The sequence below is a fragment of the Mauremys reevesii genome, linkage group 11, assembly GCF_016161935.1.
Source record: "Mauremys reevesii isolate NIE-2019 linkage group 11, ASM1616193v1, whole genome shotgun sequence".
In the NCBI taxonomy this organism is placed as follows: Eukaryota; Metazoa; Chordata; order Testudines; family Geoemydidae; genus Mauremys; species Mauremys reevesii.
This window is the reverse complement of record NC_052633.1, coordinates 60,322,547-60,337,756: the sequence shown is the minus strand read 5'-3', so window position 1 is coordinate 60,337,756 and position 15,210 is coordinate 60,322,547. Positions and strand designations below refer to the sequence as shown.

The following is a 15,210-nucleotide window of genomic DNA, read 5'->3' as shown; positions in this document are numbered from 1 at the left end:
TTAATAAACAAAGAACTCATTTACAGACATTTAGTTTCAAAATTACTCACCTATGGCTCTTGCTCATGCTTTCCTGAGCGGCCAAGTAGGGTGCAGGGCGATTTGCTGCTTTCTGCTCTCTTATAGTTCTAGGGTTCAGAGCTTCAGCCAATAAAATATCCACTCAATTGTTACTATTAATCGTGATACCTTATGTCTGCACTGCACATTTCTTGCCAGAGACTCACAAAGCACATACTTTATATACCGCTGTATATACATGACCCCATATACCACACTGAGTTGGAGGGAAGTGTGTCTCACCCTGAATCACAAACACTATTACTCTTGGCATCCTAAGTAATCCTTGGAACCTCCCATTACAGGCCACGCCGACCCCAATTTAGCTTGTGGGATCAGGTATGATTACAACACAAAACAATATTGCTACAAGCTTTTTTAAACCATGAAATCACATGCACTGGACTTAAAAATACCTGTGATGTAGACACACATTCAAAAACTAGAACCTAGCCCTTAGTTAAAAGCCATTGTACATTGTTTTCTATATACAAATGATAAAATTAGCAGAATACAGAAGAGACTAAACGGTGCTGGCACATTTCACCATAGCAGTAACATGTGAGTAACTCTTAAAAGCTAGTCTGTATAAACCAAGGCTACATCTATTCCTGGAGCTAGCAATGTGATTCCCAGCTTGGGTAGACATAACATTAGCTCTCTTTGAGCTGAAAGGCTAATAAAATAGTAGCATAGCCACAGTAGCACAGGCAGTGGCAAGCAGTGTTATGGCCTAAACACTTGCCCAGGCCCTATGAGTATGTTCTCAGAGCAATTAGCCTATGCCGCCGCTTACCGCTACCTATGCTACTGTGGCTACACTACTATTTTAGCACGCTAGCTCAAGCATACCTCAGCAAGCTGGGAATCACACCCTCAGCTCCAAGTGCAGATGCAGCCCAAGGCTAACAGCTGCTGCTTCTGATACTTTGCTATCATATAAAGTGGTCACACAGGTTAAGAGCATTGTTACTGGAAGAGCACACAATGTTGACAACACATTTTGTTCCTTGTTCCAACAACCAAGTATTGCTATTTGCAATGGGTCAACTTGTGGCCTGACCTTATGCAGCCTTACAAGAGTGGTAAGACTCCATGTACACACATTTCCCTGTATTGTGTTCCTATATCTCAGCTATGGCTATGTGGGGGGCAAAGTGGGGGTGGCATAGCTGGTATTCCCTCCCATGGAGGTGGGAAGGTAATGAGCAACAAACAGGTGGCTCTTTGCCTCTTCCCCATTAACAAACTGGCTAGCATAGCTGGCCTGGCATGGGTGAGAGGATGGAAAGAAAATAATCTGGTAAGGGCCAGTAGCAGGTTACTTCCCCACTGAGAACATGGGGCAGGGGGTACCGGTTCTTTGCTCCTTCTGGGGCAGTGCAGCTACAGCCATGACTTAGATCAGAGGTGGCCAAACTTACTGACCCTCTGAGCAAGACACGCACAACCTGCCCTGTAGGGTGGTGCCTACTGGGGCTAGGGGCTAAAGCCTGAGGGAAGCAAAGCTCACAGTAGTAATGTGGCCAGTTGCAAGATGTAGTGTGGGATAAAGTGACAAACACAACGTTCATGTGGGTTACCGCGGAAGTAGCAATTTTAAAACGATTCTGTATCCCTATTTCATGGTTCCCACCACAGAGAAAGGAAAAGCTTTTTGGCTTTGGGTAGGAAAATAACAATGGTAGTGTGGGCAGGGCACACATAGTAAAAACAGCAATTCCATTAAAGCATGAGTATCATTTAGCAAACCACAGTAATGTGCACTGATTGCCAAAGCGTTTCACATTCCTTTCATTGATAGGCCCTCTCGTATATCAGTGTCTGTTACTGCTACTGGAAAATACTGAAATTCCAGTACACCTGTATTGTTTAAACCACAATATTTTCTTGTGTAGACAAGCCCTTTGTATCTCATTGTGATTCCATACACAATTTGCTCCATTTAAAAGTAAAAATATATTTTTCCGAACTTCTGGAAAAAACATCCTGGATATGAAAAGCAAGCTGGGTTCTTTCCTTGTTCCTCAGATCTACCAGTAGTAAAGGTTCTATAGGTCAAATTATGCTGCCATTCACACCTAGGCTCTGCTACCCCTGTCCTCAGTAGGATTGCACAGGAGTAAATGAGGGCACATTTTGGCATGCAGGGAAATATAATTGATTATGTGAGAACAGGAACATAGTTTTATCTCACAGTTACTTTGGTTCCTTAGTGATAATACATGTTACTAGAGTCTGAATTTCTGACTCAATACCACATGGGGAACAGGCCTAGACAAAGGAGACAACATTTCTTCTAGCCATTTTTCGGAGTAGAACTGCATTTCGAATTGTTTGTATTTCCATAGCAGGCCATGCGCTCATTGGTTCCCTGAATTTGAAATGGAGAGTGCCTTGCCTTTATAACTTCTACCACAACCTCTGTGTTAAGCTTTGGAGTTCTTGGTTCATCTCTTTGTTCTATTGGGTAGTGTTTAAAAACTGTCTGTTTTTAATTATTATACATAAGGCTGAAGTAAGCTTAGAAGGGACATGATTGAGTGAAGTTATGGTTTGGCCAATCAGCACTGTCCACCACAGTGAGGTCATTCTTAGAAGAAATATCATAGGATAGGTAGTCATCCAATCTGCTGTCCAATGGGCTTATAGCTGACCCACCTCAACTCCCTGACTTTTAGAGGAAACACTGAGTGAGTTCCTAAGTTTCAGTGGTTCAGTAACATCTACAAGGTGCTACTAGCCACAGTGTCCTAATAGAACAATTGGAAAAATATGGGAGGATCTGAAGCAGCTACCAAAAATTCAGTAAATTCAGCAGGATTGTCAGGGGTCTCTTCTCCATGAAACCAAGAGGTACTCAAGTCTAAAATGCTCAGCTTACAAGAAAAATGTTGGATACATCAATGTGTCTATTATATGTTAGTACTGGTGTATAACTAAGGTGATCTATGCACATAATCTATCTTTATGAGATGATATATCTTAGCCATGCTGTAAGTGAAATTCACATCCAAAAGTTTTTCTAGTGATCTGTCACTCTAGATGTACAATTCAGCAGTTGTACTTTGTTTCAATTCTGAGTTTCCAGAAGTATCGAATTCTCACGGATTAAGCTTTTGTTACAAAGTAGAATTTTGCCATCTTTCACCAAACATCACAGATTTTCACACCTTTGCTTTAGAAAAAAAAATATAGCAAAACCTGGAAAATTATGGTGAGAAATTTTACTCTAATAGTTTTTCTTGCTCTGAAATTTCCCGGTAAATAACAGAATCCTAAGCAACTAAAGAAAGTAAACAAAAGTCCATTAAAAAAATCTCAAAATTTATTCCAAGTTAATATACCATCTTCTGGGTCTCCCATTTCATCTCAGTTTATTTGTTTCTGGCTTTGAGCCTATAAGTGTATGGACCTTCTGCATGAGTCATCTGCAGGGTTTTGAACCTGGGACATTCAACACTAAAAGTATATGCCTTGCTCACTAGTGCTAAAGAAGCAACTCTATTAACTGCTAGCAGTTAAGGTAAAATCCTCCCTCACCAAAGTTAATGGGTGTTTTGCCATTGACTTCAGATGGGTCATGCTTTCACCCTTATCCTCTAACATGGACCAGCCATTAGAAGGGGATATGACACCCATAGTGCATTGTTTTACATAAGGTCTTTGGTGCAGGGTCTGTTTATCTGTGTGCTGTACAGCACCAAGAATATTGTCAGCACTGAAATACTAAACAGATGATAAAATAAAATAATCACTCTTGATTCTGAATAATGTTTTCCTTTTCATTATTATGAAAAGCAGTGCATCTGTCCTGCTACAGCGTGACCGTTTTTTCATAGCTCTAGTCTTTTGATAAAGGAAAGGAGGATATGTTCACACATGACGGCTTTCATGTTTTGTCTGTCAAAGACATGAAGAAGTAGTGGCTGCAGCAGCAGCAGAGTAATACATACACTACTGCACAGGGGAGGGAGCATAAGCTCCAGAAAAGAGTAAGATCATATCTGCCTGCAGTTATAAACATAAGACCTGATTCCACCATCCAAACTCCTATTGGAGTCGGACCAAGTTTGAGGTGCAGGATCAATATTAGCATCTACCAGTCTCTGCTTCTCCTCCTGCTCTGTGTCTGTCTTGTGTATTAACGTGGTGCCAGTCATGACTCCATAGTTACAGATGAGCTGTGTTTTTCATGCAAAGCAGGGATTCAGCTCTTAGTTGTGCACAAAGATACAACTGCATCCCCCTCAAACTTACAACTCTGAGTTCAGAATGAGTTTAGACTGTAAGCTCTTCAGGGCAGGGGCTGGCTCGCACTTTGTATTTGTATAGTACATAGTACAATTGGGCTCTGATCTCTGATACTAATACCAGGGCCAATGGCTAATATGATATGAAGTAGAAAAGAGAATGTAAAAGTAGCAATAGATCTCTCTTGCCTGTTTGTCTCAACACTGTCTAACCAACTTTTTCTTTTTTCCCCTTGAAGGAACAGATATAGTGTACAGAATGAAAGCCAGAGACGCCAATCACTCCATGTGTGTAAGGGAAGTTTACAGAAAAGTCCAGAAAAACATTTGTATAGAAAGGGCTAAATTCAGTTCTTGGTTTACATTAACTGGATCAAGCCTCTTTGTTTGGGACAAATTCTCAGTTTGAAACAAGTCTTTTCTGAGACTCCTGGTAAAGAGAAAAATGACAATCCAAGTGTCAGAGAAATTAACCCATTTTTCAGACATCCATGTACTAGCTTCTTGGCATCTTTTCCTACTATCCTTCATAACCTCCTAAAAAGTAGCTTTTTCAATTTGTCCTTTAACAATAATCATAATCATATTTAGAATCTCAGTGGACTCTAGGAAGGTGGGTAAATATGGAAGATGGCAACATGAAAGTAGCTTTTGCTGTGGTATTAGAGATCTGGGTATGTTGGTACTATCAGAGATGGTGGGTTGTTGTTTTTTAAAACGAGTTGCTGACCCATTTCCCCACCTATCCTTCCATCTTTCTCAAGGCTTTTCAATTGCATTTTATCTTCAAAAAGACTTTCACTCAATCCTGCAAAGATTTGTCTAAAGATAAAAGTGTGCACTAGTCTTTGCAGGATTTGGGGCCTTCTGGGTTTTTTTATATGTATATATTTCTGTATCTCACCATAGCAAATATTATTTACACCTAGTCTTTGAACCCCAATTCTGTAGTAGTTATTAATGATGTGCTGTACCTAGCCAAATAAATAGTTCCATCCACTCCAAAGGGACTAGTTTAATGAGTAAAGCTTGCAAAATCAAGGCCCTTAATGTAGAGAATTTTAATATATATTTCTTGAATTTGCTAGTTTTTTACTTCACCAGACTTATTTTCATATGATAGCTTAACTCATACATTGAAGTTTGTTGCAAAATACATTTAAACTATTATTCTATAGACTAACCAGCATTTATTTTGTCAGTAGGCACATGAAGCTTTTCTTAAAGTCTCAGCTTGGCATATGCTCAGTGCTACTTGCACATTAACAAGGCACATTTAACAAATCCCTATTGCTGAAATATGATCCCATACCATGAAATGTGCAAGATTCTTTGCTCACAATTAGCAAAAGTGAAGCCAAAGAGTACGGACCATAATGTGTTGAAATAGCAATCATCAGTCTGGAATTTCAGATGATTTAAAGTGCTGAGATGAAATGATGAGTATAAACCAGTGGTTCTCAAACTATTGTACTGGTGACCCCTTTCATATAACAAGTCTCTGAGTGCAACCCCCCTTATAAATTAAAAACACTTGTTTATATATTTAACACCATTATAAATGCTGGAGGCAAAGCAAGGTTTGGGGTGGAGGCTGACAGCTCATGACCCCCCATGTAATAACCTCACGACCCTCTGAGGGGTCCTGACCCCCAGTTCCAATACTGTCTTCAAGTCCTTGCAGTACACCAGAATGTAATAAATGAAATCAGATATGATTTATAATGATTTACACATTTTAAATAGTGTAATATACACTTCATTAATGCAACTTCAGCTGTTTCTTTTAAAATACCAGAAAAGATGAAGACAATAGTCTCAGATAAAACAACTACTTAAAGTTGAAAGAAAGAGCAGGCAACACATTTTTAGAAGTCCTTGGTTTGCATTTGAATACTAGAATGACAACGATCAATTAGATAGCAGAGAGAATAACTTTTCAAAAGTACCATACATGCAGCAAATTCTGAAATCCCCCTATTGACACAACTAGACAAAATACAGCTGGGAACTTGTCAGGAAAGTACCAGACATTAAACTATAAATGTATATTAAAGATGTCTGTAAAGATTCAAGCACCTATCGGACACTGGAACAGTACTGAGAAAAAGGTACAGTATGTAACACTAATGCTGATGGTACATAGTTACTGGGTAACATCTTCTGTCTATTTACACATACTGTCACACAGCTTCCTCCCAAATCAGAGGATTAAATCAAAAGTGCTAATAGCACCTTTCAGTGTGCTAACTGTAAGCTCTTTTTTTTATAATAAGATTTAAAACAAACAAAAATCTGTCCTTACCTACAAGGCAAAGCAGAAATGGAAGGTCAATGTTTTCATTTTACCAAACTCAGTATTTTCTCTTTCATTCTGTAAATGTTATAACATTATTGAGGACAAAAAATGTCTGAGGTTCTCAGATCTTCCTTCAGAGTTTTAATCACTGGCTTCTCAAGAATGGGTTTAACAAATACCACTGTGTTCTGTCAATATTTGTATGCAGCACCACATAGGGCAAGCTGCCAAACTTACATGGTTTAAAGAGCCAGGAGTAGAAAACTGACACCCTAACAAACACACTCCCTTCTTTGTCTCTTTTAAGGTAGTGCTAAAAGTGTCATCTTTGCTTCTGACTGGAGCTTAGGAGAGCTCTTTCTTTGGTTTCTCCACTTCTACAAAAATGCATTATTTAATAATCGTGTTAGCCAAACTTGGGGATTTTATCTCATTGCCCTAAAGTTTCTTGCACAATTGTAGTTCTTTTGCTTTCCACCAGCTGCACTTTAAATGTATTTTAATTGGCTGGAATTTAGAAAGAATCCATTTGGCAGTAATTTGCATTTGAAGCACGCCCATAGCAGCTGAAACAGGCCCCAGAAGCAGCCCAATTACTTCATCAAAAGATGTCGTTTGAATACCATTGACTCCTACATAACTACAGTGAACTCTATTATATAGATGGGATGATGTAATTAATAATTTTCTGTTAAAGGTCTTAATTAATCTGGAAGCAAAAAAAAGAGTCTGGTCTGGAAACAAATTTATTTAAAATTTCAAGAGGTGCTATGATTAGATGTTTAGAAACTGACTGTCTCCTAATTTTTAAGTTCTTTTGTGAGTCGCTTGTGCAATTCTGTGCATATTTATGGTCAAACAAGACTTATCAATTTGAATTTTGGTATGAAATACTCCAGTACCTAGTGTGTGAGATATTATAGAATATAGTCTATAGTAAAAAACAAAAGTTTGAGGCTACATTAGTGTTAACATTTGCTCATTTTTCTCCTTTTCTTTTGTTTTGTTATCTAAGAGGTTAAGTGTGTATAATAAATGGACTTTGCAGTTTTATTTAAATTAGTAAGTTCATCCCATATCTAATTGTGCAGCGTGTATTTTCTAATTCTGTAATATAGAGATTTACAGGCTCACAGCAGCATTGAAAAATGGGAAGACATTAAAAACCTACAAGAATTCACACAGTAAAATACAATATTTAGAATTAATGTAGAAACATTAACAAGTCAAGTTTAAAAGCACTGAGACACTTCCAAGCTGTGTCTGACTGAACGCATGGCATCTGAGAAACCCAGTGTTCTGCAATCTAGGAAAGCTCCTATGAAATTGTAGCCACTAAAGAGTTAGCTTATTATTGATGTATCAGTAAGGATGAAGGAGCAAAAGAAAAGGGGATTATTCTCGGGCAGGAATATAATGAAGGCTGTTTAAAGGTAAACAGTTCTCAGAGGAATGATGACAATACTTGCCACTTGCAGAGAAAAAACAGCATTTCAAGAGCACCATCTGAAAAGGAGAAGGACTAATTATCCTAACCATGAGTCACATGGTTTCATAATTTGACTCCATGCAACATTTTTGTGCACCTTGTACTCTAAATCTGAAAGGACAGAGGGCCTTGGCCTGCCAGCCGTCAATGCCCTGAACTTTTATGCAATTCAATGGAAGTACCACATTCAGAGGGCATGTTGAATTGAGCCCTTAATGATACTACAAATATTGTGGCCAAGTTTTTGTTGCACCTCAGCCTCTTATGTCCTCCAGTGGCGTAAATGGATCCAAAAGGGATAGAAACTGTCCCTGAGGATTACTGCTGACAAGGGACCTTCCCTGAACAGCACAGAGCTGCCAACACAGCTCTACCCTGGCCCCCTCCTAGTCCCCACAAAAAGTAGTATACATTAGGGAGGCTTAGCCAAATAAGCTGCAGCCCATCAATCCTGGGCTGGTTGACAACCCCTATCTAGGTGACTATACAGCGCTCATCATCATAGTATCTGAGTGCATCACAATCGCTGACGTATTTTACCCTCGCAGCCTGTCTGTGAAGAGGGAAATAGTTTTTTGTTTGTTTTGTTTTCATAAAACCAAAAGGCAGCTGAGCCACAAGGCAGATTAAGTGACTTGCTTAAGGTTAAAGAGTGTGTGTGACCAAGCTGGGACTTGAAACCAGATCTTCCTAAGTCCCAGTGTAACCCACAGACCTCCTGGGTGTGGTGTTCTCTCCCAGCGAGTGGCACTGAGACCACTTAGAGAGAGATTAATGAGTCTGCTCTACAGCCTTAACTAAGGGTACATCTATACTTACCATCCGGGTTGGCGGCTAGCATTCGACTTCTCGGAGTTCGATATATCGCGCTAGACGCGCTAGACGCGAAATATCGAACTCCGAACGCGCTCCCGTCGACTCCGGAGCGCGCTCCGAACGCGCTCCTGTTGACTCCGGAACTCCACCACCGCGAACGGCGGTGGCGGAGTCGACGGGGGAGCCGCGGATTTCGATCCCGCGGCGTCTGGACGGGTGAGTACTTCGAACTAAGGTAGTTCAAGTTCAGCTACGCTATTCACGTAGCTGAACTTGCGTACCTTAGTTTGACACCCCCCCCCTTAGTGTAGACCAGGCCTAAGAGCCAGTTGGCTCATGCACTTAGTTCCAGCGGTCCCAGGTTCTATCCCACCCACTGACAACTGGGGTCTGTCAGCATTACAAGTGGGGGCTCATTGAGGATTTCCACTAGGAAGTCTCTGAAGCTTGGGATGTGCTTCCTCAGCTAGGAGAAGTATGTAACCTCTCCAGCCTTTGCTAACAGCCACTTGGTTTTTGGCTCATGCACAAAGCTCCAGAGACCCCAGGTTCAATCTTGCCCAACGACAACCGGAGTCTCTCAGCGTTAAACCAGCACATTACTTTATCCATCACACTAAGCCACTGTTGCTACTAGAACATGACTTAGAGCAGCGCTAAGCCTTGTCTCACTTATGACTGGGAAGGGCTAGGCAAGATCATTCAACATCCGGAAAACACAGGTATCAGAAAAGATGACTTAAAGCAATATTCGTCCTGCCTGCTGTCCCTACACCACATCCTAATGAAATGCATGACAAAATTCCTGAGGCCTTCAATGTCATCCAGTCTCCTACTGAAATACATGACAAAACTCCCAAGGTCTTTAATAGGTCATCCCATGAGTGGTATAGGTAAGAGAGAGCAGCATAGCTTTTTATGGCATCCATCCTGTAAGTGAGAGGATATTCCTAGACTATCACAAGTACCCTAGATGCTTTGTGAATATCATTATTCACACCAAGCTTTGTAGTTTTGTTTGTGGGATCTTTTTTTTAAATGGGAAAACTCCTTGGTGGAACTGTTGCACTGTAACCTTCTACTGGGGGAAAAGTAATCTTATCAGCCATATAGCTCAGTGGTTTGAGCATTGGCCTGCTTAAATCCAGGCTTATGAGTTCAAACCTTGAGGGGGGCCATTATCGGCATCTAAGGCAATAGTTCTGTCTGAGGATTGGTCCTACTCTGAGCAGCAGGGTAGACTAGATGACCTCCTGAGGTCCCTTCCAACCTGGATATTCTATGAACTTGGTGGCTGGGTGAGGGAGCTTGGGCGGGGGGCTGTGAAGATAGCTAGAGGCAGGTTGCACAGCACCCCAGTTCAGCCTTGCCTTTATCTCAAGTGGTCAAGATCTGTGCTTTAGCAGAAGGAAGACCAGAGTTCTAATTCCTGCTGCTGCTGGGATCACAGTGTGCAGTGTCATGAATGATAGCCTGAAGTCCTGCGTAACCTCTGATTTGTTACAGGACATTGAGGACAATCAGCCTTTATTTACATTCAATATCTGCCTTTAAAATGAATTAAATTTAAGGCACTGGCTGAGGGTCTGGTTTATCCACAGGCCTTATGGGAGATTCAAGTCACAGCTACAATAAGCCTAAAAAAAGCTCTATGCTAACTGATTTTCTGGTAGCTGTTACACAAGAAGAACCTTTGCACTGACAAAATGTAAGCATTTGAAACACTTCCTATTAAGCCAGTTAATAGCCCTGAGCACAGTGAGAAGGAAAAGCATTACTTCAAAAACAGAGAGAAAGGAATATGGGGATTATCAAAGAAAAGATAATCAATCTTTCAGAAGCAACATCCTAATGGGAATTCTTCACTGCCTTCCTGCTGTTGGTAGGAGACAGATAGACAGACTCAGATGCACAAAATAGACGATAGCCCAGTAACTAAAGCACTCATGTGACACATAGGAAGGTTGGGTTCAAGTCCGCACTCTACTAGTCTGGGGTGGATGAGTTGGTCTCTCTCAAACTTCCTAACAAAATAATCATCAAAACAGATGATTCTGCAAAACATTTTTTATTTCAACCCCCCCAAAAAGTTTTGTTAAAAGATTTCAGCTAGTCCCAGTGCCAATAGCATGCTAGGTACTATAAAGGCAGGTCATTCAATAGCCAGGAAGTCCCTGACCACAGTTCAGGTGTGCAGGGGCAGGGAGGATACAAGGAGATTTCCCTTCATTATGCTCCCACAGACGAGAGAGGAGTGCTCAGGGGAGTATAGGGCCTACTTCCCCCAAAGCAAGAACCCTCCATAGGTAGGTAGAGGAAAGTAGGATGCAGCAGAGCCAAGGTCCCCCTTCCATAGTGGCTCAAGGAGCTGGCTGAGTGCACTGGGGAAGCATCCTAAGGGATGAGATAGCACATACATTATCCCTGCATACTGGGGAGTCTGGGGTAGGGTTGTGCTTTATGGAGATGCAATCCCTCCTCCAGATTCCTTATAGATAAGGTCCTACCAAAGTCACGATCCATTTTGGTCAATTTCATGGTCGTAGGATTTTTAAAATAGTAAATTTCATTATTTCAGTTATTTAAATCTGAAATTTCACAGTGTTGTAATTGTAGGGGACCTGACACAAAAAGGAGTTGTGGGGTGGGGTCGCAAGGTTATTGTAGGGGGGGCTTGTGGTACTGTTACACTTACTTCTGTGCTGCTTGTGGTGGCAGGGCTGCCTTCAGCTCTGAAGGCAGAGCCACCGCCAGCAGCAGTGTAGAAGTAAGGATGGCATCGTATGGTATTGCCACCCTTACTTCTGCGCTGCTGCCTGCAGAGCTGGGTGCTCAGTGAGCAGTCGCCACTCTCTGGCTGCCCAGCACTGAAGACAGCAGTACAAAAGTAAGGGTGGCATGGTATGGTATTGCCACTCTTGCCTCTGCACAGCTGCTAACGGGGCGCTGCCTTCAGAGCTGGGCACTTGGCCAACAGCCGCTGCTCTCCGGCCACCAGGTCTGAAGACAGCACAGAAATAAGGATGGCAATACCACAACCCCCCTAAAATAACCTTGGAACCCCCCTCTCCCCGCAACTCCTTTTTGGGTCAGAGCCCCCAGTTTGAGAAACCCTAGTAATCCCTGTGAAATCTGCCAGATTTCAGGGTCCGTGAATTTGGTAGGGCCCTACTTACAGCAATCTAGCCCTAAGCAAGGTTGCCAAGCATGAGAGCTATCATTTGATAAACAGTCATTGGTGGGAAGCACAAGGGCTTGTAGGCAATAATATGCAGAGATAAGATGTCTGAATCTAACATAATTTACAGTTACACTGAACAATGGTGGGATTGCCAAGGAAGACACTAGCCTTCCTTAGACACTGGAGCTGGGCCTGAGAAGTATTTCCCAAATACTCCATTTTATCTAGTATCTCATGTTGCTCCCTTCTAGAAGCACCAAAACCTCTGACAAGAAACAGTACCCTAAGAAATATGTCTCCATGTTAGTCAATTCCATTGAAAGTTCAAATATCACCCGCTGAAGTGTCACTTTCCTGGACCTACTTTCCTGGAGCAATGTCTCTGAATACAGGGCTGCCACATGGGACACGTTACTGTAATACCAAAGCTGATAGACGTTCTTTGACATGTTGTACCATTATCTATCACATACCTAACTGTTCTTCTGGTATTTGCAGTGACATATGATTCTTTATGAGTAGGCCGCACAACACTAACATCTTTATGGAGGAGAAACCTTTTCAAAAAATGAATGACTATAGTCTGAGTTTAAGGCCAAATTCATGCCCTGAGCAGATGTAGCTCAGGCATGAAAGCACATTAATCTGCATTAACATCAATTTGCAAGTTCACCGGAGTATAATGCCCTCGGACTTATTAACATCAGTTTGCAATTTCTCTCATCAGATATCATGTCCATAAATTTGCACTGCCATTGCTTTTCCTTTTCCTCAAATCAGATCAAAAAGGGGAAAAGCAGTTTTAAATTTGGATCTGTATTCAGACTGGCTGCAACCCCAAATGATCTCTCCTATGCTGATTATTTCTGTCGGGTCAATAGTAATCTGCCTGAGAAGTGAAATGTCCAGGACATATGCCATATGTCCCTATTATCAGCAACATTATCTTTCCACAGCTGCATAACTCCTGGCCAAGCCTGAGGAATGGTCCTTAGAAGTATCTTCTGTGTGGCCACATAATGCCAATCAGGCTCCACACATCCATGAAGGCACTAGTACTACTCCTGGATTTTTAAACTACAGACCCTGATGCATACCATTCATGCTTTCCCACCCTGGTGGGTGTATAATTTGCACAGGGAGTCTCACTTCAGTCACGCTCTGCTGGAATAACTGCATGAGGCTGACAGTGTCCACCAAGATGGAAGAAAATAGCTTACCAATTGTTTTGCTTTGCTGAGCTAACAAATGAGGAGGGGCAGGAATTTACATAAATGAGAGATCAAGTTTTCAGGGCAGAAGATGAAGGATTAGTAAGCACGCAGAGGGCACTGAAGATTACAGGAGAATGAAATCCACTAGGGAACCCATCCAGACACCATAAAAACAAGAAATCAAGGGTGGAATCAAAATAGTCTAAAATCATCTACCTGCACAAGTTAAACATCACCTTTCATGTGACTCAGACCTTGCTACCCTGAGGTGATGTTTTCAGCTTCAAATGAGCACTTGGATGCACCGTGACAAATATGTCATTTTCAGTTGCTACATACTTATGGCCAGCCTGATGAGATGACATATAACTAGACAGAACATGATTTGTGTGTCATGTGGTAACAACTTTAAAGCATGCATTCTTTAAAAAAAAAAAGATAGATAAAAAGGCGATGTTGTGCCAGTCTTTTCCAGAACATGTAGTTAAGGTGTGGTATATTTATGTAATAATTTTAAAATATTTCATACCACTCATAAAGTCTTGCTCACCTGGGAGAGAATAGAAGTAAATAAATAATCTGTTAAGGGAACTCAATGTGAGCTCTGCAGATTCTATAGCTTCGTTTTCCTATCCTACTGTAGCTGCTCAGGTTTTGGCTGTGCATGCATCGGTAACAAGGATTGGACCAAGCAAGCAAACCAGGGATACCAATGGAGCCAGAGCCTTGGGGCCTGTGGTAAAGCTGAGTATTTTGTTTACTCAGATTCCATTCAATCTATGGGGCATCCACAGCCTGTAAGAAAGCCCTCCTGGGAACTCACTGCAAGGACAGCATTACCAATTATAATGTATAATCGTTGAATCTCAATTAGTTTAATATCAGAGGGGTAGCCGTGCTAGTCTGGATCTCCAAAAGCAGCAAAGAGTCTTGTGGCACCTTATAGACTAACAGAGGTTTTGGAGCATGAGCTTTCGTGGGTGAATACCCGCTTCGTCTGATGCATGTAGTGGAAATTTCCAGGGGCAGGTATATATAAGCAATCAAGAAGCAAGCTAGACATAACGAGGTTAGTTCAATCAGGGAGGATGAGGCCCTCTTCTAGCAGCTGAGGTGTGAAAACCAAGGGAGGAGAAACTGGTATCCACCAGAAGAGGGCCTCATCCTCTCTGATTGAACTAACCTCGTTATGTCTAGCCTGCTTCTTGCTTGCTTATATATACCTGCCCCTGGAAATTTCCACTACATGCATCCGACGAAGCGGGTATTCACCCACGAAAGCTCATGCTCCAAAACCTCTGTTAGTCTATAAGGTGCCACAAGACTCTTTGCTGCTTCATTAGTTTAATTAAACTCATGACAGCTCTCACACACTTGGTTTTCAGTAACCTATTAAATCTTCACTGTACTGTGACATATAACAACATTACCCATGAGACAATGCGGATTAAAATTTGATTTTTGCTAACAATGGTATAATGTGATACATGTGGCCAGATCCTGCCACAGAGCCCCACTCATGTCAGTGGAATTCTACATGGACATAGGGGTTCAATTTGCAGGATGGGGCTTACATTCTGCCTGTGTACACTATCCTTCTTTTAACTGTAATTGCTCAGCAATTATTATTACAAGGTATTTATTAAAAATTTTGTTTCACATATTCTTTTAATAATGGTACTCAAAATGCTATACAGACATTAGTGGATCCAGCCTCTAACTCCTCCCATAAAGCAGGTAAGCATGATAAGTAAGAAATATTATCTTCTCATCATGCATTTCGAGGTACAGTGTCCATGGGACATAATTAAATTGAGATGTAAATTAAAGCTTTTCTTCCACAGAGACAAACAGGTAAAATATAACTTACTGTACACGTAAGCCTGAGTACAAAGGAG

General features: G+C 41.3%; 1 protein-coding gene across 8 annotated transcripts in view; it reads right to left on the bottom strand.

Annotated features, from left to right (window-relative positions):
- NCKAP5 (NCK associated protein 5) overlaps positions 1-6,796 on the bottom strand; it is a 580,968-nt gene extending 574,172 nt beyond the window's left edge. For all 8 annotated transcript variants that reach the window (XM_039495322.1, XM_039495320.1, XM_039495324.1 and 5 more), the window contains exon 1: positions 6,619-6,796. The gene's annotated coding sequence lies outside the window, so the exon portion shown is untranslated. The remainder of the gene's footprint in view (positions 1-6,618) is intronic.
- Between the last annotated feature and the right edge of the window lie 8,414 nt (positions 6,797-15,210).